At 38.7% G+C, this 22,745-nt stretch overlaps 1 protein-coding gene across 1 annotated transcript in view; it reads left to right on the top strand.

Moving 5' to 3' along the window:
• The window catches only part of LOC146555324 (potassium voltage-gated channel subfamily A member 5), a 46,384-nt gene extending 24,523 nt beyond the window's left edge, over nucleotides 1-21,861 (top strand). Inside the window, exon 2 of the mRNA XM_085251897.1 lies at nucleotides 14,964-21,861. The gene's annotated coding sequence lies outside the window, so the exon portion shown is untranslated. The remainder of the gene's footprint in view (nucleotides 1-14,963) is intronic.
• Nucleotides 21,862-22,745: the final 884 nt, after the last annotated feature.

The following is a 22,745-nucleotide window of genomic DNA, read 5'->3' as shown; positions in this document are numbered from 1 at the left end:
TACTTCCTGTTTTACTTTGATAGTCTCCCATCAGTGTGCGTCAGTGTTGTGTTTGCTCCTGCCGTGTCTTGTTATGATTATCAGCGTCACCTGTGTTCCCCGTGTGCTTCCACTTCCCTCGTTAATCCTCTGTGTATGTATGTCCACGTCTCCCTCAGTTCTGTGTCATGCCGTCAATGTCTCATCCCTGAAGCTGTGTGATTTTCCCTGTGGTTCCTCAGTCATCAGTTTATCATTCCCAGTATAGTTCTGTATCAGTGTTAAGCCTGCAATAACGCAGTGATCTTGAGTTGAGTTCTGTTTCTTTGAGTTTTGCGTTTGGGTCCTCACCTGCCTGAACACAGCCCGTTTATGACAGAAAATGCATAAATTTGTCTTAAATTATGTAAAACTGCTTCACTTTACTGTATGCAGATCCCTAATGTACAACTGTATTAAGCCAAGGCAGTTTGTTCTTTCCTTTTCACTCGTTTGTACTTTCACTTTTACGTGCGGATCGAGTTTCCACATAAAAACAGGGCTCTAGAATGCGAACAATTTGCCTGCACATGGAAGTTCTCAATGATGCGACTAAAAACAAAATCCTAGGTCACACCAGTGTGACCAGCTGTTCGAGTAAAAAAAAAGAAAAAAGTCTCCGCAACTCTGAAAGTCTCCATGTGGTGAACAACAGACACACATTATGCCCATATTGTGGTCTAAACCAATCAGAGATAGTCAAGGGCAGGACCTCTTTGATTGGTCCAGATATTCCTGTAGACCTACATGTGTGTACATTTGAAAGTGCAGATGTTGTGCCAAAGTAGGTATCCCCAACAAAATTAGACATTTTCCTGATCATTATATGCCACGATAAATGCACTACCCAAGTGTCCCCTCTCCTCACAGCCTTTCAGTGGCAGGCAGCAGCAAACAGGTCATCAGAGGAGCCCGATATGATGATTAAGTTTAACGTTATCTACAATATTGCCAAAGAAGTTCTGTTCACTAAGTTCAAGTTCCAGTTAAATATCTCCTGCTGATCACTTACTCCCTTTTGTTCTTGTTAAGTGATATGTTGAATAAAAATGAAAAATCAGGACCGATCTGGTCCCTTTGGATCTGTCCAGGCCCTTGCAGAATCTGAGCGTTCATGTAAAGGAGTTCAGCAGCATGTTGGATTAAATCAGTTCATGACTCTGTTGAACACGTCTGCAGTCAGTCTCACTGCAGCTCATCTTCATCGCTCTTCTCTCTCACAGAGGACGAGGGTGTGAAGTCGTGGGCCGTGTCGACGCTGAGCATCGCCGAATGTTCCTTCATTCATCTTAGGCCGCTGAATAACCAGAGAATGAACTGGAGCAGAAAGAAATACACTTCTGCTCACTGAACAGGAACATTTTACAAACCAAATGAGAGATCATGTTCACCTGTAACTGTACTTTTTACATGAACAGTTTGAGCTTTAGCAGCTGACTCAATAGGACATTAGAAATGCCACCGTGTATTATAGCCCCATGTTTCTGACAGACAGTAAAGTACTGATATCAATGACACTGATGGGATTTCAGTTCAGACAGTTTCTTGAAAAAAAAATACAAACGAAAAAATAAAACCTTTTTTTTTTTCAATGTTTGCGCAGCACTGATTTAGTTGGTTGGGTTAGACTAGAATTTCTTAGGACCTGTTGGATGGTTTTCCATGAATCTTCATTGTGTCCAGAAGATAACTCGTATGGATCCATTCACCTTTGTTCATGAGCTTTACATCTGTGGTTTTGAAAGCACTCCTTTTATTATATCACAGATTTCTTGGACAATATCTGTGAAAAAAATTTTGGCCCCCATCTTGTTGGATATTTGGATTTTTTACATGGGAGTCTATGGGGACTGACTCACTGCTGTCTCTGCTGGACATTAGAGGAACTGCAGGTGTTGGAGCTGCGGTGTTGGCTTCACATCTCAGTCATGAAGGTTGTCACTTGAGAAGGCTCCAGTGTTTAGGCTTCAGTTTAGTGGGAGAAGGTCTTGCTAGCAGGTGTACTCATTTGTGTATGCTGAAATTGGAAGATGGAAATTTAACCCTTGTATTATGTTGAAAAAAAAATCACATTGATTATGTTGCGGGTCATTTTGACCCGTACTGTGTAAATCCACTCAGAATTGTCAAAAAACTGCAATAAAACAATAGCAACTTTATTTTCCATTAGAAAAACATTTAGAACACAGACATACAACACAGTTTGAATTACCATAACTCTTTTTAAGAACAATTTAGTAAAAGTTTTTCCTTCTTTACAAACACATTTCTTTTGAACTTGCCCGATTTTCCCAGTTTTTCAGTGTTCAACATTTTCAATTTTGTCCACATGATGGACAGAATGTGACTGTGTGCTTTCTGCAGATGTACTTTTTGCATTTCTCACAAACAGTGCTTGTTTTAATGTCTTCTCGTGAGGGACAGACCTGGCATCTTTTCCGTTTCTTTACACCTGTATCCACTGGATCCACTGCAGATTGGTTGGATGGTGCACACTTGACCTTTTCAATGACAGCTGCTGCTGCTGGGGATCGAGCTGGTCTGACTCGCATCTGGATCTTGGGAGTGACAAGACTTTTTCCCAGTTCTTCCAGGAAAAGGCGACGTCGGTACAATTTACCCGCATTCCAATGTTGGTTGATTTCAGTCCACAGGACATAGGCATTGTAAGCAGACACATCCAAAATGTTGTAGAAAATTACCAAGGGCCAACGAGCTGTCTTGCGCTGGCAGCTGTATGTCGCTGTGACTTTGTCAAGATTGTCTACTCCTCCTTTGGTGGAGTTGTAGTCTAGGATCATTTGTGGTTTTTTGTCTTCTCTTGTGCTCAGAGATGCATCTGTGTGCATTGTGCTCATGACAAGAACATTCTTGTTTTTCTTTGGGCAATATGAAACAACTGTTGCTTTCTCAGTGAAAACAAATATTGAGGAATGCAGAGATCTTCCCTGCATCTTCAAAATTTCACTGGGAAGTTCTGGCTTATTTCTTCTGATTGTTCCCAACATAGTCAGCTTTCTCTTCTGAAGTTCCTCTCCAAGCCAGTAGGATGTAAAGAAATTGTCACAGGTGATGTTATGCCCTTGCAGCCCTTCACTCATCTGCAGCACCACACGCATCCCCTGATTCTTCTCAGATGCTCCTCCAGGTAGCTTTCCAGTGTACACTTGCATATTCCATGCATAGCTAGATTTTGCATCACAGGCTGCCCATATTTTGATGCCATACTTGGCCGGCTTGTTGGGCATATACTGTCGGAAAGGACAGCGACCCCTGAATGGGACAAGGCGCTCATCAACAGTAACGTGGGGACCAGGGTTGTACAACAAAGGTAGAATTTCCACCCATTTATCCCATACATCTCTGATTGCAGCAAGTTTGTCTCTTTCACGTCGACCAGCTCTGGTTTCACGGTTGTCAAATCTGATCACACGAGATATCTTGAGAAATGTCTCCAAAGACATTGTTGCTCGAAAGATTGGCCTTCCATTCTCTTCATTCCATAGACTTGCAGTTGCTTCTCCCTTGGACCTGTATACTCCAGCTAATATCAGAATTCCAATATAAGCATGCAAGTCAGTCTGATCCAGTGGCTTCCATTTCTCTTGAAATACACGCCTCCCTTCCAGGTTAGTCATGTCCAGTATAATCCTCTCTATTGGAGGGGATATGAAGAGTTGAAATGCTGATTGAATATCATCAACTCGTGTGATGGCAAATCTTGTAGGACCAGGAGTCATTTTGATGATATTAGAAGATGACAGCCTGCCTTGACTTCGGTGTGGTGATAATGACCATTTTATATTACCATCTTTAGATGTCCATGTCTCCTCTGTGGATGATGATTGCTGCATTCCTTGGTTTTCATTTGATGTAGAGATGGCGGCACACTCTCCCTCAGAATCCTCCTCCTCGTCTGAAAATTGGCAGTCTGGATCATCAATAACATTGTCCTCGGCCTCTGAAAGATCCTCAGTCTCTGAAACATCTTCTTCTTCATCACTATCCCAGTTGAAAAGCAGTGATAAAGCTTCTTCAGTCGTCAACCTTCTGGAGCTCATTTTTGGTGTGTTGAAATGACATGAGAACAGTGACAAGAATAGGGGAGAGAAAGTTTCTTGCATGCACACCTGGGTCTGAATGTATATTCAGAAGCAGTCAAAACAAAGTACATCAAAGAGAAATGTTTATTTTGGATCTGAACAACTTTTTACTTACATAAAAGTGTGCGGGTCAAAATGACCCGCAACATCATCTTTGTATACAAACACTGCAGAGACATTCCAGGACACATCAAAGTGTCCATATTTTACACACCAGTTCATGACCCCAGATAAGGAAAAGTCATAAGCTTTCATGAAGAAAAAGAAAGGATGACCAGTACTTTGGTCAACACAAAAACTGGAATGGGTCAAATTGACCCTTAACATAATAAGAAGGTTAATCACAAATGGCTTGAAAATTATGATTCACAGTATTTATTTACTTTTCATGGGTAACTATCTCAGCTGCAAGTTGGTTATAAATATTTTTTAAAGTAGCATTTAAAAGGTCTCTTATACCTGCAGACACCCTGTTTATGTATAAACGGTTCATTTTGACTATTGTCATTATAATTATGTTAGCACGCTATCATTAGGGCATTACCTAAAACAAGAGTTCAAATCTTAATCTTGTGTTTAGAATAGAATAGAATAATCCTTTAATTGTCCCACAAGGGGAAATTTGGTTGTAACAGTAGCCAGAAAGACACATATACAAACAAACAGTACACAGGACGCAGAACAGAAACATACACAATTTTCTTACATATTTACATATGGACAATGGTTACTATAAACAGAGTTCTGTAGCTATATGTGCGGCTAAGCATGTTTGAAGTGATGGAGTAATTTTGATTTGTTTTTGTGACTGAATCCATGAATAGGTTTTGCAGTGGTGCTCTTTAGCTTGCTAGTAGTAGTGTACACTTTTTGAACTTGTTGACGGGGCTCTAAGCGACTCTACTCACGTTCATACACAAGCATGAGAGATAAACCCCATGAAAGCATCTCTATGACTGCAGGGAAGTCTTCTGGTGCTTTGCAGTTTGACCCACTATCTGAGGGAGACTGAGGGCTAAAACAACCGAGAGATATTAAGAAGATAGGATTAACAGTTTACCCTGATTTTTTTTCCCAGAGATGGAGCTCCATCAGAAATACATCTATCATTGCATTCGGATGGGATTAAAATCATCTCCCTGTGAAATCGGAGTCAAAAATCCTTCTCAGGGGGGATAACTCCTGGTCCAGTCAGCTAGAAATCTCCATAAATATACAGATATCAGATCACGCATAGTCATGCATGATCATTAAAGTAATGCAGAGGTGGATATATTTTGATCAGGAGCTGCTTATCACTGATTTGAAGCCAATTGGGTTGAAACTACTTTATCTGCTTTCCTGATTCCTGTTTTTATCTTTGAAAGCAATGCTGATAAAATTTTGTAAGGATACTGTGACAGCTGCAGTCCTCTTCTCGACTGCCCGTCACCATCAGATTTCCCATGATTCCAAAGCAACAAGCGGCCAGACCATCTCTGGGTGTGAAAACACATTTGGATACAGTCAATTTATGCATTGAGCTGTGAGGTGTGTGTGTGTGTGTGTGTGTGTGTGTGTGTGTGTGTGTGTGTGTGATTTCTCTCTCTCTGTACTGAGGCTGTGCAGATCCTTTTTGGTTGCAGAAACACTTCCTGAACTAAGGTCTTCGAGTATGTTTTTTAAATGATTCTTTAATGTTTTTAATAAATATAGTTATTAGTTTTAGCTTTACTGCTTTTCCTGTTTTTTAACTCTAAATGTGAGCTTAATTTGAAGACCATAGATTTATCTTTATATTGAATATAACTTACATAGAACAACATAGATAACGATAGATTGATCGAAAGATAGATGAATCTTTAGACAAATTTGTTTGAATTTATTTTGTTATAGCAGTGGAAGAATTACAGATAATTCATCTCATTATAATACAATGTTTAGCGAATCCGATTATTCACTTACTTATAATTTATTTGCTTACTGTTGAATTTTAATAAATAATCATGAAATAATTATAAAATGCTTCCAGTTAAGTTCTCCAATAAAAGCTTAAAAGTTCTAAAAAAAAATTTGAAAATATATTTTTGAATGTTTTTTTATTATTGAAAAACAAAGTGTTTGATGTTGAAATCCAAATAAAATCCAAAATAGTTATACCATAATTAAAGGGCAGCATGTATGAAGTCACAGAAACAACAACGATATTTGACCCTTAAATAAAATTACAAAATTATAAAAATTTCACGTTTTGAAATAAAATAATATATTAAAATGAATAAAAAATGTTAAGAAATAAAAGTATTCACTTCTTTGTTTTTTCTTGCTGTTTATTTTTCAATGAAGGGCATATAATTTTTTTTGTTGTAAGTTCGAACACATAAAAACAACATTAAATGATTTTAATAATGAAATAAATGGCTACTAAATAATCTCCCAAAAAAGAAAAAAAGAGTTAAGATAAAGTAAAAAGGTTATATATGATCACATATGACTTGAGTTAAATGTTTACTAATCAGGAATAAAAAAATGTTGCAATTGAAAGTAGAAATTAAAATTTGTGAATCAATTAAATTTAAAAGAATTGTTTTATAAAAGTAATAGTAAACAAATATACATATAACAACTAAATAATGTTTTGTCATAACATAAATTAGAGATGGCACGATGCCACTTTTTTATGTCCGATACCGATATCATAAATTTGGATATCTGCCGAATCCGATACAGTGTATTTTTTAATCAATGAAACTGTTTTTTAATATCTTGCTGCATTTTGTATAACTTCATAATCAAGTTTAAAAAAACAAAACAAAACACTGAAGCTATTCTGTTATACCTGTAGGCAAAAAATACACTGCACCCAAAATATTTCATAGTTCAGCAATACTGATCAATCTAATTTACTTAAACCTACTCCATCCTCCCTATTCTGGTATTTTAAGGAGTAAATACTAAACAACCTAAGTAATAGGGTTGCCAACTCCCAGCAAAAAAAACAGGGAACCACCCCCCACCCTCCACCTTGTGATGACGTAATTAACTTTAATTTAATGCGCGTGTAAAAAAAATGCACAGAAATCAATTATTTTTCTACAATATTTGAATAGATTCAATATCTTTTTTCAACAGAATTACAGACTGCACAGATGGTACCTTCCCAAAGGAAAAAGTACTATAGCTTACTAGGGTATATTAGACTTAATAGTTACTATATACAGTAATGGACTTCTATACATTTTACATCGGATTAAAACTTTGGGTGTAAGATTCAGATAATTATTTATTAAAAGCTAGACAATTTAAATGAGAATAAGAAAGAAAAGTATTTCTTTGTACCCCCCTTTTCCCTGTTAATGCCCTATCGGCCCCCCTGGCTAAACTTTGCTAGATCCGCCCCTGCACAGTTACCAGCCGTCAGCTACGTAGAAAAAGATCCTGCTGTAGAAAGTAATATTAAATCAATTCTAACAACAGCTTATCAAGCTTAAACGTGCTGATGATGTTCAGCCGCTGGTTTCCTCTTTCTGGTGCAAAGTGGGCCAAAACAAACAAGAGAGATGGGAGTTGGGACAGAAAAGCCGATCAGCTGATCATTGATCAGTTTCATGATTGAAGCACATTTGATTGAAGCAACAGGAGAGGGAGGGAGAGAGAAGAGGCAGTAGCTCCATATATTGGTTGTTAAGCTTAATGTGGGAATCCTTTACAAACATTGAGAGATGAACTTACACACTTGCTTTACTTCTCTCTGGGATACAGTAACTTTCTTGGAGATGAAATGCCGGTTTGGTAACGTGGCTCCAAATGCTCAACCAGACCGCCGACAGGTCTTGCACGCCACAGCCGCTCTATCACATGACGCATACTGCTCGGACGTGCTATGGTTATGAGCTGAGTTACGCCATGTCGCAAGTTTTGTGAGGTGCTTTTGTGATATTTAATGGATCAGATTACATTTTTTATTTCTCTCCAATATCCGGTACAGTAATTTAGGTCAGTATCGGACCGATACGAATACGTAATATCAGATTGGTCCATCTCTAATATAAATAAAGGACCAAATAAATACATAAATTGACCACAACAAACAACTCTAAGAAAAAAAATATAATAAAATAAAATAAAAGGGTTATGTGATAAGGTAATATGGGAAAAACAAAAACAGAAGCAACATATTGCTAGCTTCAGCTGTTTGACTTCACTGTACTTTCATTCAAATATATTCATATAAAATAGATTTTACAGTCCTGCTAATATAAAATCCATACTTTGTACATCTACTAATTAAATAGGTATTTTTATGTTTAATAACCTACAGAGAAATTTGTCATTCCTGGGCCTCCGTACATGGGCCTGTCAGATATTTTTTCAGGCGTTTTTAGTCTCTTAGCTCAGGTTTTTCACTGTGAGCTGCGGTAACTATGGCAACCATGGATAACTTCAAATTAGTGGTGGATGAAGAAGCCCTCCAGGTTAGCAGGATGTATCACAACTCCAGCCTCTTCTCTCTATGCATTACTCCTACTGAGTAACACCAGACATACAGGACTCATGAATACACAAATACACACACACACACACACACACACACACACACAAATGAAACAACACATCTCAGCTTTAAATAGTCCAGAGGGCAATGAAGCTGCTGGAGCGTTAAGAGCGAGCGCCCAAATGTCATTGTTCTCATCTTAATGTAAAATTTCACATGTAGAGTTGAGCCTGTGTGAGATGGGGAGGGAAGTGGCATCAAATCATTTCCTTCATTTCATTTTAAACCTTTCCAGACATAAATCCTCAGAAACAGCAGAGCCTTAACCAACTCGAACCAATCCATGATCATTTCACTGAATTTCAAAGCAAAGCATAAACAAAACAGGACAGGCTGGGTGCCCTGACACCAAAAACCAACCAAAGAAAAACACAACCCACACTCCTCCTAACAGGAGAGAAGCAAATCCTCCAGCTCCTCCTAGTGGAGAATAGTGAGATCGACCAGAGCACCAACAAAGCCCAGATGAAAAGCCTTTTCACCATGTTTTCAAATTTTTCACAACATTTTAAAATTATTGTATTATTGTTTATTTCATTGTGAATAAAACAGCTGCTGATTCAGAAATGTTTGGGTTTTTATCAATCATTTAACCCTTTTCTGGAACAGTTTTTATGTGATTATTACAAACAAGATGGTTTGTGGCAAAATCTAAAGACAACAATTGTACCTTTAAGCTGTCCCTCTGATGGACTCATTTATAATGTCCATCCTGCTCACTTCTCACTCTGAACATCTTCAGCTCGGCCTCCTGTCTTTGTGTGTGCATAAATTGCTCCGTTAGTCACTATTAAATACAGGATTAAATTGTTGGCACAGTTTCAGTCAGAGGTTTTAAAGCACTCGTTCATGTGAGCCAAACGCTCAGCTGCAGACTACTTTGTGATGTCATGAAGGGCAGATATTAATAATGCCTGGAGCTTTCTTTAGGTGCCTTCCCAGCTTTGACAAATGTCCAGCTAGGGTAAGCACATTTACTCAGAGCCTTCTTGATATGATGTTTTTCTTATTCCCTGGCTGCTGTGTCTGTGGGGATGGTGTTTGCCCTGTGTTGTAGCATCCTGATGACACCCAGTTTGTACCCCAGTGGATAATGAGACTCAAACCTTAAATACTGATCCGTATGCGTAGGTTTACGGTAAAAATAAACCTTTAACTTTACCCCATTAATGATTGACATTTCACAGTCTAAGAAGGCTAACCTGCTACTTTTCATATCCTGCATGGTGAATTCAATATGTTGGTCCACCAAGTTAATGTCATCAACAAATTGTGGTACAACCTGAGATTTGATTTTCACCCAGATGTCATCTGCATATCTGAACCAATGACTTAGTAGTGGTGGTCCTGTTACTTAGGTTGGGATCATCCTGCAATCTCTTACGGACTACTGACACTGCTACAGTGACTGGAACACAAGTGAAGAGAGATGTAACATTGTACAAGACCATTGTTTCATCTCCCTCCATAATGACATCTCTTACCTTGTCAACAAAGTCCAAGGTGTTCTGGACTTGGTGTTCACAGCTGCCTACCAATGAGTTGAGGATCAAAGCCAGAAACTTTGAGATGTTATAGGTGACCGAGTTGATCATACAGACAATTGGTCGTAAAGGTACACCCTGATTATGTATCTTTGGTAAACCATACAGACTTGGTGTAGCTTCCTCTGGATATAGCCTGTGGTATGTGGTCCAGTCAATAGCTTTGTCTTGTTCTAACTGCTTCAGACAACCACTCTCTTCCTGTAACTACTTCCTGGGTCTCATTTCAGGGGCTCATAAGTATTTCTCATGATAGTCTTTCTGGTTTAGCAAAACTGTGCACCTACCCGTGTGAGTGCTTTCCTCTCCTTTATGCTCATGTTGGATGCTAAGGGCTCTGCATTGCTTAAAGTGGCCTTTGATGGTCTTTGATCAGTGGTTGTCAATCAATCGTCATGACAATTTGCATATTAATAATCATGAAACTGACCTCACAGCCTAATGTTAGTCAGTGGTGCTAGTTTCAGTCATTTTGCAAATGTGGTGTTTATAAGGTTGGGGAAACCTGCAGTCAGTTTCTCCCACTGAAAATGCTACATCCAAATGAACAGAATCAACTTTTTGGCAATCATATAAAGGATTATTTTAAACTGTGAATCAAAGATGGTCACTCATAGTGGACATAAATGCGACCATCTTTGAACAGAGTCCGTGGTTTACGACACCAACTGTCTGCCATCTATAATCCAGTTTTGAGATCCCTTCCCAGACGCCTTAATGCCCACTCACATCCTGGGCCATCTGACCTCAGGAAATCACATGATAGGGGGCGGATAGGTTTCACAAAGTTGTTGTTTCTGGCTACTGTCTTTCCCCCTCCTCAGAAAACTGTTATTAAATTAAGTAAATTGTGTACCAAATTGATTTGGGGGACAAACCACGAAGTAACGCAGAGGAAATTAATGTATAAAGGAAAAGAAAATGGAGGATTAAGAGCGCCAGATCTTAGCATTATTTTGATGATTCCTTTTCTAAAAAATGTATATAGCGCATTTGCGCGAAGCACCCACTGGATCCAAGGGAAGAAATCTTTGTGGAAAAAAATGAAAGGGAGAGCCCGAATGGGAGTGCCATACTTTAAACTTGTGTTTGGGGATCTTGTGGATCAGTGGAAATTGGATGCCTTAAATCTTTTACAATTAAACTCAAAACAAATATATAATAAAATCAATCTAAAAAAAAATGAAGGTATGATACAATATAAGGCTGTGGAAAAAGAAGAAAATCAGAAAATAGTTAAAAACATATATGATAAAGTAATATCCGAGAACATGAGAGATACAGTGTGGCTTATCTCTGTCGGACGTCTCCCAGTAAGAGCTGTAGTTCTGTGGAGTTGCTTCGTTACTACTAAGAAATGCCCTATGGAGAATTGTGATGAAAACGAAACTCTTGATCATCTATTGATATCATGTTACAGGATGGTTGAAATAAGAAGGAGGATGGAAAAACTAGGTTTTAATATTGAAAATAATACAAAACCAGTAAGATATGGTTTGTTTAAAGAAAAGATGAGTGAAAATAAAAGAAGATTGTTTTGGCTGGTGATGTGCATTATAAATGTACACATATGGAAAACAAGGGCTAAAGGTGTTATAGAACAAAAAATGATAAGTAGTTTCACAGTATGTAAAAACATTGTAACGGAGCTGAGAAGAAGAAAAATGAGAGATATGAAATTAGGAAACGACTTGCCGTGGGAGCTTTTATTATTGTAAAATGTAAAATAAGATGTGAATAATTTGTGCATGGTGCTTGTATTATGTGTATTTGTAATTGTGAATTTTGATATTTAAATAAAGTGATTTTAAAAAAAAAAGGATAGGTTTCACAATGAGCGCACCCGAAAACTTGGTTGATTGTGACCTACAGCCGTCTTCCCACCTTGGCTCGTGTGATTAGGTAGAGGATCGTTAGGGGGTCCATTGTGCCTCTTGGTGGGTTACTCCCACAGAGCTTTAATCTGGGACTCTCCACCATTTGACCCTAGAACTGAAGAAGCTTCTCGGATGAGAGGCGAAACGTCTTCAAGCAACTTAAAGAAGTCCAGATGCTTTTCTTTCCAAGCTCCTTAGACCACAGTAAACTTTGTCTCGACCCACTAACTTTTCACTGAATCCTCTTCCTGCATATTCAGAGCTGAGATCCTGAGGATTACTGGTATTTTAAAGAAACTGAGGATGAAGCTATAAGAAGCGTTCACTCTGAATGGCAGAATGTTGTTATTGTTACGTAACACATGTCTGCAAAGGACAGTGGTCTCAGAGCCTATGTGATTGAAAGGCCATCTGCTTTGGTGGGATTCACACTGTGCTGTGCCGTCTCAGCTCTGTGAGTGTGAGGTTAGTGGGATGAGATTAAACTCTCCTTTCAAATCTCAGTTTAGCCTTTTATTTAAACCTGCAGTTTCCTTTCAGAGTGTATTCGTAGTGAAGACTTCACACGCTTCGAGTTCAGGACTGATGTGTTTATTTGGCAGCTGGGTGGGGGTGGGGGGTGTTGTCAGTCGTGGTAACACCTCGTGACCCTCTTGGAGAGCATTTGTTGAGGGAAAGTGTAGGAGGAAGGTTTTCCTGCCTGCTGGATTTGGCTGCTGCATATGCTGCAGTGGATTACACTGATCCAACTTAATGCCTCAGACGTGCAATCATAACTACAGGAGCTGCTGAGGGCACAGCCGTGGACGCTCGCAGCACCATCTGCTGCCACTGCTGGTGGATTAACTTCGAGGAAGATGGTGTAAGGTGGGGGTGGAGGCACATGCAGACCCTGAGCTGTCGACCACCATGCAGAAGCCCTCTTACTCTCAGCTTCTTTCCTATCCACACAAACCCTCACACACTGGTTTATAATCTGTGGAGTAAAAAATGTGACAAAGTTCCATTTCTCCCTCCCGGTTTAAACATTCATGCACAATCAAGGACACACAGAAGATACAACACAAAGAGGAAACTAGCTCGCCACCAAGCTAACATTGTTAGCTGGCATTAGCTGAAGTTAGTTTATAGATTACAGACTGTTAGACTTGATGGATAGCATTAAGTACCTGCTACCTGCAAATAATCATGCGCATTTAGGCGGTAACTGTAACGGAATACTCATATTTTGAATTTTAAATATATAACACTGGTACATGTATTCCGTAACTCCCCAACACTGACCATGAAGCAGGTTCAAAATACCCAGGATCTATTTTCCTTATCTGGATTCACTTAAACTAACTGCTAATCTGAAATCACATGCAGGGGGTTATCAATGTGATAAAACTAACCAGTGTGTATTCATCTATGTGTGTGTGTGTGTGTGTGTGTGTGTGTGTGTGTGTGTGTGTGTGTGTGTGTGTGTGTGTGTGTGTGAAAATGTGAAAACAGTAAAAGCCCTGAAGCTGAAAGAGCTGCTGTATTAATAAAGTTTATTTGAAGCAAGAAGGAAGGTGCCAGTTACCACAGTCTGAGAGTAAAAATAAAGACAAGCAGACTGTGTGCAAATGTGATATAAAGTCCAAATACAAGCAGATGCTGTGATTTAGGATCAGATGTTGATTCTTGTAGAATAGTAAATATTGTTTGTGGCCAAAACGAAACATCGAGAATAAAGTTTCTCTCAGGATCTAAATTTCTAACTGAAGCTGTTCTGACAAAGTCTTTAAACCCCAGAAAAAAACCTTCAGACCCTCTGACTATCTGCATTCTGAGCTCTCAGGAATCTTCAGGGATGGTGACCTCATTGTGCAGGAATCTGATTGGTCAGTGATTTCCTGCCTGTTGGTCTCTGATCTGGAGAATAGCCTGCTGTGGAGCACATTGGGTCTGCAGGATCAGTTACTGTAACGCTAAATCCTGCATTAACATATTCACATCTGCAGCCAATTTATTATCCCCAATTAACCCAACATGCAGGTCTTTGGACTGTGGACCTGGAGATGACCCACTAAGCTACAGGGAAAACAAGAAAAGTCAAAGAATGAACCCAGCTGGGGTTTGAACCAGCAACCTTCTTCCTGTGAGGGGACAGTGGTGGCAAAATGATAAATTTGATCCTTTAAATTTGACAGTTGTGTCGACTCAGCTCAGCTCAGCTCATAACTTTTGCAGTTATACAAAGACCCCCACCCCACCCTCCCAAAAATCTCACCTAAACCTACATATTTCCTGGTCATTGGAAGAACTAACGCTTTTCTTTTGATCTATGAGAAGTACAATCATCTGGTTTATATTGGAGTTTTTCAGGTCCAGTAATGACGGCTGCCTTTCTCTGATCGTCCTGATTAGCACTGAATGTTTAGCCCAAATGTGCAGGTTTCTTTGGGTCACATGATGCCCAAAATGTATGTGTCAAAACACCCATAGAAACAAGCACTTCAACTCTGAATGTATCCAGGAGGATTAGCTTTTTTTCTCTGTAGTTGCCACAGCAGCATCCTAAGTAAGTACCACCTGTTTGGCCCAGATGTGGCCTGGTATCAACAGCTGATTTTGCAAAACATTAGGCCTCATTGATTGGTGGATTTAGCTGGATCAACTCAGGCACGCAACCTCTTTATATCAGCCAGATATCATGTTTGTTGTGTCACATCTGGCTCATTTGCTATAACTTGGCCAATAGTGCCATAAGCAGCCTGGATTAGGCCCGAATGTGTCTGCAGAGTGTTTATTTTGGCATCAAAGTTGTGGATCTTTAGTGGAATATGCTTTGTGGATATTTTCTAGTTTTTCTATTCTCCCCACACTAACACATCCCATATTCTTGTTTATGTGTCCACAGAGAGTTTAAGCCCTGCCCTCCAACCATCAGGAGAGTCGATCCGACCACATGAATCCCCTCCATCAGGAAACGCCAACAACTAAAAACCTGCTGCTGTGCTTTGAAAATCAGCATCATCCACCCTTTTTAGAACTCTGTGCCTTCAACCAAAACTCACCAGTGATACTTCTGAAGCTTTCTTTTTTTTTTTTTTTTTACTTTTTTTCTTTTTTCAAGCAGGACTCAGAGGACATATCTGCCTGATGAAGGAGGGCCCGGGATCCTGCTGCTGTCTCTCTGAAGAAAAAAAACAATAAAACCCGACATGCAACGTTTCAATCATTTTAACATCCCACCGTGTTCTTTTTTTAATCAACCAACTGTGTCAGTGATTTACTTCATATCGGAAGAAATCCCTTGCTGTGCAATATCATTGATATTTACGTGAAGCTGTTATGTGGATGTAGACTTTGGATGAACTTTTTGGTTTATTTTTTTAATGATCTTTTCCTGATTTCTATTTTTCTAAAACGGTGTAAGAGAGATGATGGGATACAAACAAAAAACAAATTTTAACAAAGACGGAACCTTCACTTGTTGGTAAAAAGGGTGTTTAGTTTTCCTTAAATCCTCCCCTTCCTGCTGTGACCAGGGCCAAAGCCATAGCCTATCTCAGATAACAATGGACGAAGCATTTCAAATGACCGGTGTCCCTAACAGCAAGATGCATTCAGGGTCTCACATTCTCACGTGTCAGCTCATCTTAGCTGTTTGTTTCCTGTTTTTTTCAGGGCCTTGAATCCGAAGTATTTAGTGCTCCCTACCTTTGTGTGGCCTGTTTTTCTTGCTGTTATTTTGTACTTCCTCCTACATATCAGTCAAGCAACTTTAAGTGGCATGATTATGTGTGCCTGTAGAGAGAGACATGAATGAGTGTCTTCTTTACAAATTGGACATAAAGTACTGTAAACTTTCAAATATGTCACAGAATAATGGCTGGATAACAAATCCATGAAACAGGGATCTAGTGGTTTAAAAAATGTGGAGTCAATTAGTTAAGTGTCTAAAATACAAATGGTTTTTCTAGAATAACCCTTTATTTGGAAGCATACTCAACAAAACCACCCATTCAAACTGTAATTTTTCTATGAGCTTTATAAAAAAATGAAAAAAAATAAAATAACTTTACCAGCAATTACAGATTTCAAGGGTTACATGACAGCTTATCGATTATATATTTATTATTTACTATTATATATTTATTTTTAAAATTATATAAATGAGTAGTACCTCTACAGGGCAGCCAAGTCAACTAAGCAAAGGATTGGAGCTGGTAGTTCCTATAAAACTGTCCACACCCTAAACATCTCAGTTAAGTGTGTTCGTCTCCTTTGGATGCTTTATAAATGTGATAAAACTGAAATATCTTGGGTTTTCAAGTGAATTTGCAGAACAACGGGAAAACAAGGGTCCTGCTGCTTTTTGGAGACTGAAATGTTGATGTTGTATTAAACTGGCATCCTAAAGGATTCTAAAATGTCATTTTGTCAGATACCTCACATAACAGCACACACACCAAAACAACACTTTGTGTGTAAATGACCATCGCCAGGAGCTGTGACAGGGCAGCACAAGTTGACATCCAGTTCAATATTTTATCAAGCAAATCTTCATTTTCTGACCTATTTAATTTTATATTAAAAAAAAGGCTTTCTGTAACATTAAAGTTCCAGAGTGTAAAATATCACCACCAGAAGTCAGCAGATTGCAGACTGTAGTCAACTGAGTTCTGTTTTTTTGCGTCTTGCAATTCAAGTACATACCTAGCGACCGTGGCCACTGTAGGACAAACACATTTTAATCAGTCAAGAGATATCTAAAACATCACATAATGGCTGTAGTTAAAACACTGTAACTAATATATTATATAATAAAATAATATCCAAACTATTTTTAACATGTTTGAATAATATTAACACTTAGCAATAAATCAGAAAAATTAAAAATAAATGTTTCACTTAAATATTTTATGTTTTTATCCCTGAGACACCTCAAAGCTTTAGTTGCTGTTCATCTGTAGTGAGTGTACCCAGAAAGCAAAGTCACTCCAGACCAGATCAGCCCTAGATTTTTCTTTCCCTATCTTTGTCAGTCCACTGTTTACCTCAGCTGTCAATGCCGGGTGAGAAGCATCCAAATCTATTTTGTCTGGAAGAGGCTGATAAACTTTGTGAAAGAAGTCAGACACAAGTCAATGTGTTAGTGAAGATCACTTCTGTCTGATAACAGTGATAACTGAGGTGACTTGTTGAGTATAACAACAACTCAACTTATATAAATAGTTTCTTTTTAAGATACTTTGTTGAAGTTAGACTTATATTTTGTGAGACGAACCATTTAAAGCCATCTTTGAAAACCAAAACCTCAAAATTAAGTAAGTAAAATTTTATTTATATAGTACCTTTCAAGACAGAGATCACAAAGTGCTTCATAAAGAAATGCCAGAGCATTTACAACAAAAAAGACAAAAAAAAAAGTTAACCAAACACAAAGATTAGTTTTTAGTTGTTTTTTTTTAAAGAGACTACAGAGACTACATTGTCCACAGATCTCAAGGTCAAAGGTGGAGAGTTCCAGAGTCTGGGGGCCACAGTGGCAAAAGTTATGTCTCCCTTAGTTCTCAGCCATGCTACTATATAAGCTAAGATTCAAAGATAACTAAATGTTTTACAGGAAATAAGCTCTGTCTGTAAAGACTACGAGCCAGAAAACTTGAAACTTAACTGGGAAAGCTTTAATAAATCCAATTTTAAACATAATCTATAACACCATCTCCAGTTACTGGATTTAAAAGGTGTTCTGTCCCATATAACAATAAGAACTTGTGCCTCTTCTCACTTTAACTTTGGCCAACCACCACAGCCGACTGAGAGAATAATCAAAATATGAGCACAGATTTTCACTCAGCACTTTTGGAAAGAAGATACTGCAGAGATGTGATATATGGTTTATAAACTCTAAGATTATATTAGCTTGTTGTATATCAATCCTTACAAATGTGCTGTACAGTGGTTTATAGTTTGCATCTAAAAGATAGATATGAAATCCTGATATGAAGCCTCCAGCTGAGCGTGCTCATGCTTGACCAGAGAGCAGATGTTTACCGGGCTAGAGGTGACAGGAGCTAAAGGGCTGGTTTCAACAGATTTCTGTACAACAGGGCGTCTTTGTTTGAGGTTCTTCCTCACAGTCTTCATTTGTAAGACCCAGAAGGTTTCTTTATTTTAGTGTGAAGAAGTTTAAATACATACTGAAAATATTCACAATTAATAAAGCATCCATTTATAAAACTGAGGAACCGCCTCAGATGTTTAATAGAAGGAATATGTCTCTGTGTTTCCACATAAAACTGGTAAAATGTCGTCACAGAAAAATACTGCTGTGATGAATCAAAGAAACTCTTCAGCAGGTTCTTGTGTTTAACCACCTTAGTTTGGCTTACAGTGGCGGGCCATGAGTGATGTCTTTGTCACTTAGAAGGCTGCACCACTGAGGAGGATCAGTAATGATGATTATTAGTCATTTTTGACAACTTGCAACATGCTGCATACTGGTGCAATGAAAAGTCCCAAACTTACACCACTCTTCTTCAGATGTTTTTGCACTCTGTAAAGTTATCCAGGGAACCCATTAGAACTAAACATTTGAAACTGACACTTCAGTAGAAATCTAGAATATTTCCATTTGAAAAAAGCAGTCTTGAGATTGAACATTATACTCAGGCAGGTTCAATTAAAGGTAAAATAAGATGTAGACTTTCAAATATTTAAGAAAGACCATGTGGAATAATAAATATGTTTAGAAGTGGAAAGTGGAAAAAAGTAAAAATATATAGGAAAACTACAGCCTGACAATGCAGCAGATAACTTCATGTACCAGTGAAACCTGTCACCAGTGGATAAAAATATCATTTCTTGAAAGATGATGGTTATTAATCTTCTATTGAAGATAAAAGCCTGAAATTACTCAGAAACATCTTCATATTGCATATAAAAGATGGGAATCATAGCTGGTGGTACAGCCCAGGCTATGGCACCAGGTTGTGGGTTTGGATCTCTTAGTTGGAGGAGTCAGATCTCTGGGCTAAATGTGGCCCTGTCTGTAACTTGGACACTAATTTGGACCAAACTGTTATTTCTTTTCTGATTTTTATGTCCAAATGCTAGAAAATTAAGATGAGTTGAAGCTGTAAATTTGATTTTCTGTGGTAAACAAGTTGCCTCCAAGGCTGGAAGTGAAAGTCAGCTTTAACATTTTGGTACTTTTGAAATTATTGACTCAGATGAGCTAGGACACAAAATCTGGGTACATGTGTCTGCTTTTATTGTGAAACACTAAAGGAATTCCTTAGTTTTTACAAATAAACAATAACCATGAGTGAACTAGGATGAAGAAACCATGAGAAAAATAGGCCTGTTTGAGATTTTACAGTACTTCCTGTTTTATTGTCTCTGCCCTGCTCTCTGTAGCTGTGAACTGTGCTCCATCAGCCCTTGAAGCTGCTAACTCTGTACTGTGTAGATCGGAGATGTCGGAGATGTCCAACCTTACCCTAAAGTCCTACAAGCATCCTGCATTAGCTCTCCATATACCTCTTTCACACACAAACACACACTGCTCATCATTAGAATCAGTTGCAATTTATCTTATTCAGTTTGATTCAGTTTGTGCCTCTCAAGGAATTGTTATTCTCTGACTGCCAAACTAAACAATCTTATTGTGTCACGTGATATTCCTGCTTTAATTCACAAAACGGGCGTTGACGAATAGAGGTGGTGCAGACAGTCCTCTATAGGTTTAATCAGATGGTGTACACGTGAGGACTGATCGGCACCTATCAGTAACTTTTGCACATACCTGCTCCAGTTTTGTAAATTTCGCTTTATGCTGACATCATAAGTAATTGTTACCTTCAGTAATCATCATTATTTCCATTTAGGATCTGATAATGGTGTTTTATTAGGACCACAGAGATTTTTCTCCGGGAGATCTGATTTCCAGAGATGAAGCTGCATCAATCTTTTATTCAGTAATTCAAACTATTTTAGCTCCTAAAATTATTACTGTATTTTTCAGACCATAAGGCGCACTGGATTATAAGGCGCATTAAGCGAAACAAAACAGTCAGATAAATCAAACTTTATGCAACTCATTCTTCTTGCTTCCTCAACTTCCGTACCATTGATTCATTAATGCTGAATCCTTTTGCAGCTGCTCTATTCCCATGTTGTTTCAGTATATTAATGACTAACCTCGTATTGTCGATGGATTATCTCAGTTGTTCTCCTGACTAATGTTTGGTCCGTTTACAGCATCCTGCCATGCGATTGCATTTGTCAAAAATCATCAGGAACCCTTACGTTAACTTTTATTGAGTGGAAAAAAGTTAGCGTTCATCCTCCAGCCTGATTTTATGTTATGCTAACATAACTGTGTCACTAGCGATCACGTAGCACATCATTATATATCAGCTAGCCCACCTTCAGTAACCCTAGAAAAGTCACTGCTGTTTACTTTTCTGTCTTCATTTATGTTGGAAGTGATAGCAGAGCTGTATGTTTTAATTTGTTTCAGAAATCTCTCAGTCAGAACATGCTATATCATGTTTAGATGGAAACTAGCGAGCTAACTTCCTGCTAACTTGTAACTCCATTAAATTTAATAAAGTCATCATGGATGCCTTAATTGTTACGCCTGGTAAAGCAGCAACGCTGATCATTTTATTAAAGATGAGAGAATTTAGACAGTTTTTTAAATCTCAGTGATGCCGCAGTGCTCGTTTGACTTTGGAACCTGAAGCAGATGGAGTTTTGGATCCAGATTACTCTGCAAGGCTCCTGACTACAGTAGCCATAATGCTCTGGTGCGGCTTCGTAGCTGACCAAAGTCGTAGTAAAACATTTTTTTTGACCAATTTTTGAGCGCCGCGCACCACATAAAATCAGTTCAAGGTCAGTGAGCACAACCAGAATTCATACATATGGCGCACCGAATTATAAGGCCCACTGTCGATTTTTGTGAAAATTAAATAATCATGCTTTTTATTCACGGTTTTATATGCAAAACGCAACATTTGGTTAAACAACTTATCTTAGCTGTTTTCTTTGAGTATCTTTTTTAATGTGTTTCATGTAGAGATTAAAAAATTACAATCAAATCAAAGCCATCTGAAACATATTTCACACCACTTCCCATTAACCTGAAAATGCCAGTGTCTGTAAAATCATGAATCAATCTTAAACTAAACTAAATTTAAAGATTTTCCAACATAAAGCTTTCCGTTTGGGTGATGTTTTGTACAATAACTTTATGGTTTTATCTGCTTTTTGTTTAAGTTAGAGTTAGCATAAAGACATTTATAGGAATCTTTTTTTTAAATTTGAATGGCAATCTTTTTATCTGCACTTGTGATAAAACCCCTCAGAGGCACAAACTGATGCTCGTGGCTCGCACATTTTGCAGCATTTTGGACATTTTCCAACACGTCTGAAAAAGTGACTTTGTGTTGGAAACCTGCAAAGTTTTCTTAGTGCATGACTTTGACTGCATTAGCCCAGCAGTCGTACAAACCTGGGGATGTTGTGTTGTACTGGCAGTAGTGGAATTAGTTTCCGTCTGTGTGAGTGTGAAGCTGCTGCCCTCCATCAAGAACCTTTACTGACACCTCTCCCAAATACAGCGCTGCCAAACTGGTCTCAATAAGCCAAAAGTTTCTGTGTGTAGAAGTGGTTTAAGTGTTTCACATGTTAGACCTCCACCCATCAATGTTACATCGTGTTTTTAAATAAAAGAATCCTGTTTGTTAAACTGTTGATAATATATGCAGAAGAGTTATGAAATAAACAGAAACTAACTGGAATCTGCTGCTTAGCTGCTTTTCACTGTTCTTCCACTTGGTGAAGTGAATGAATTTTCTGCATTTCAAACAGACTTGCCTGTACGAAAGTCTCTTAATGTAGAGCGGTCACATCACTGTAGTTACTTATTTAATACCATTGCACCGATTCTTTGAAGTTAGTTTTTGGACCCTGCACAGCACACAGAAAGTAATTTAATTTAATTCAGTTCTATTTTATTTATATAGTCTCAAAGTACAACAACAATCAACTCAAGGTGCTTTATGTTGTAAGGTAAAGACCCTACAATAATACAGAGAAAACTCCAACAAACTCCCGAGCTTGAAGGATAAACCGCCCGCAGGGGCGTGCTGGGTGTTTTTTTTTAAAAATAAACACCCAGCACGCCCCTGCGGGCGGTTTATCCTTCAAGCTCGGGTCCTCTACCAGAGGCCTGGGAGCTTGAGGGTCCTGCGCAGTATCTTAGCTGTTCCCAGGACTGCGCTCTTCTGGACAGAGATCTCCGATGTTATTCCCGGGATCTGCTGGAGCCACTCGCCTAGCTTGGGAGTCACCGCACCTAGTGCTCCGATTACCACGGGGACCACCGTTACCTTCACCCTCCACATCCTCTCGAGCTCTTCTCTGAGCCCTTGGTATTTCTCCAGCTTCTCGTGTTCCTTCTTCCTGATATTGCTGTCATTCGGAACCGCTACATCGATCACTACGGCCGTCTTCTTCTGTTTGTCTACCACCACTATGTCCGGTTGGTTAGCCACCACCATTTTGTCCGTCTGTATCTGGAAGTCCCACAGGATCTTAGCTCGGTCATTCTCCACCACCCTTGGGGGCATCTCCCATTTTGACCTCGGGACTTCCAGGTTATACTCGGCACAGATGTTCCTGT

This window comes from Mchenga conophoros, linkage group LG17, assembly GCF_057382185.1.
Source record: "Mchenga conophoros isolate Kocher_MC1m ecotype Shallow Benthic linkage group LG17, M_conophoros_male_GT1.1, whole genome shotgun sequence".
Lineage (NCBI taxonomy): Eukaryota > Metazoa > Chordata > Actinopteri > Cichliformes > Cichlidae > Mchenga > Mchenga conophoros.
This window is presented reverse-complemented; position numbering and strand designations above follow the sequence as displayed.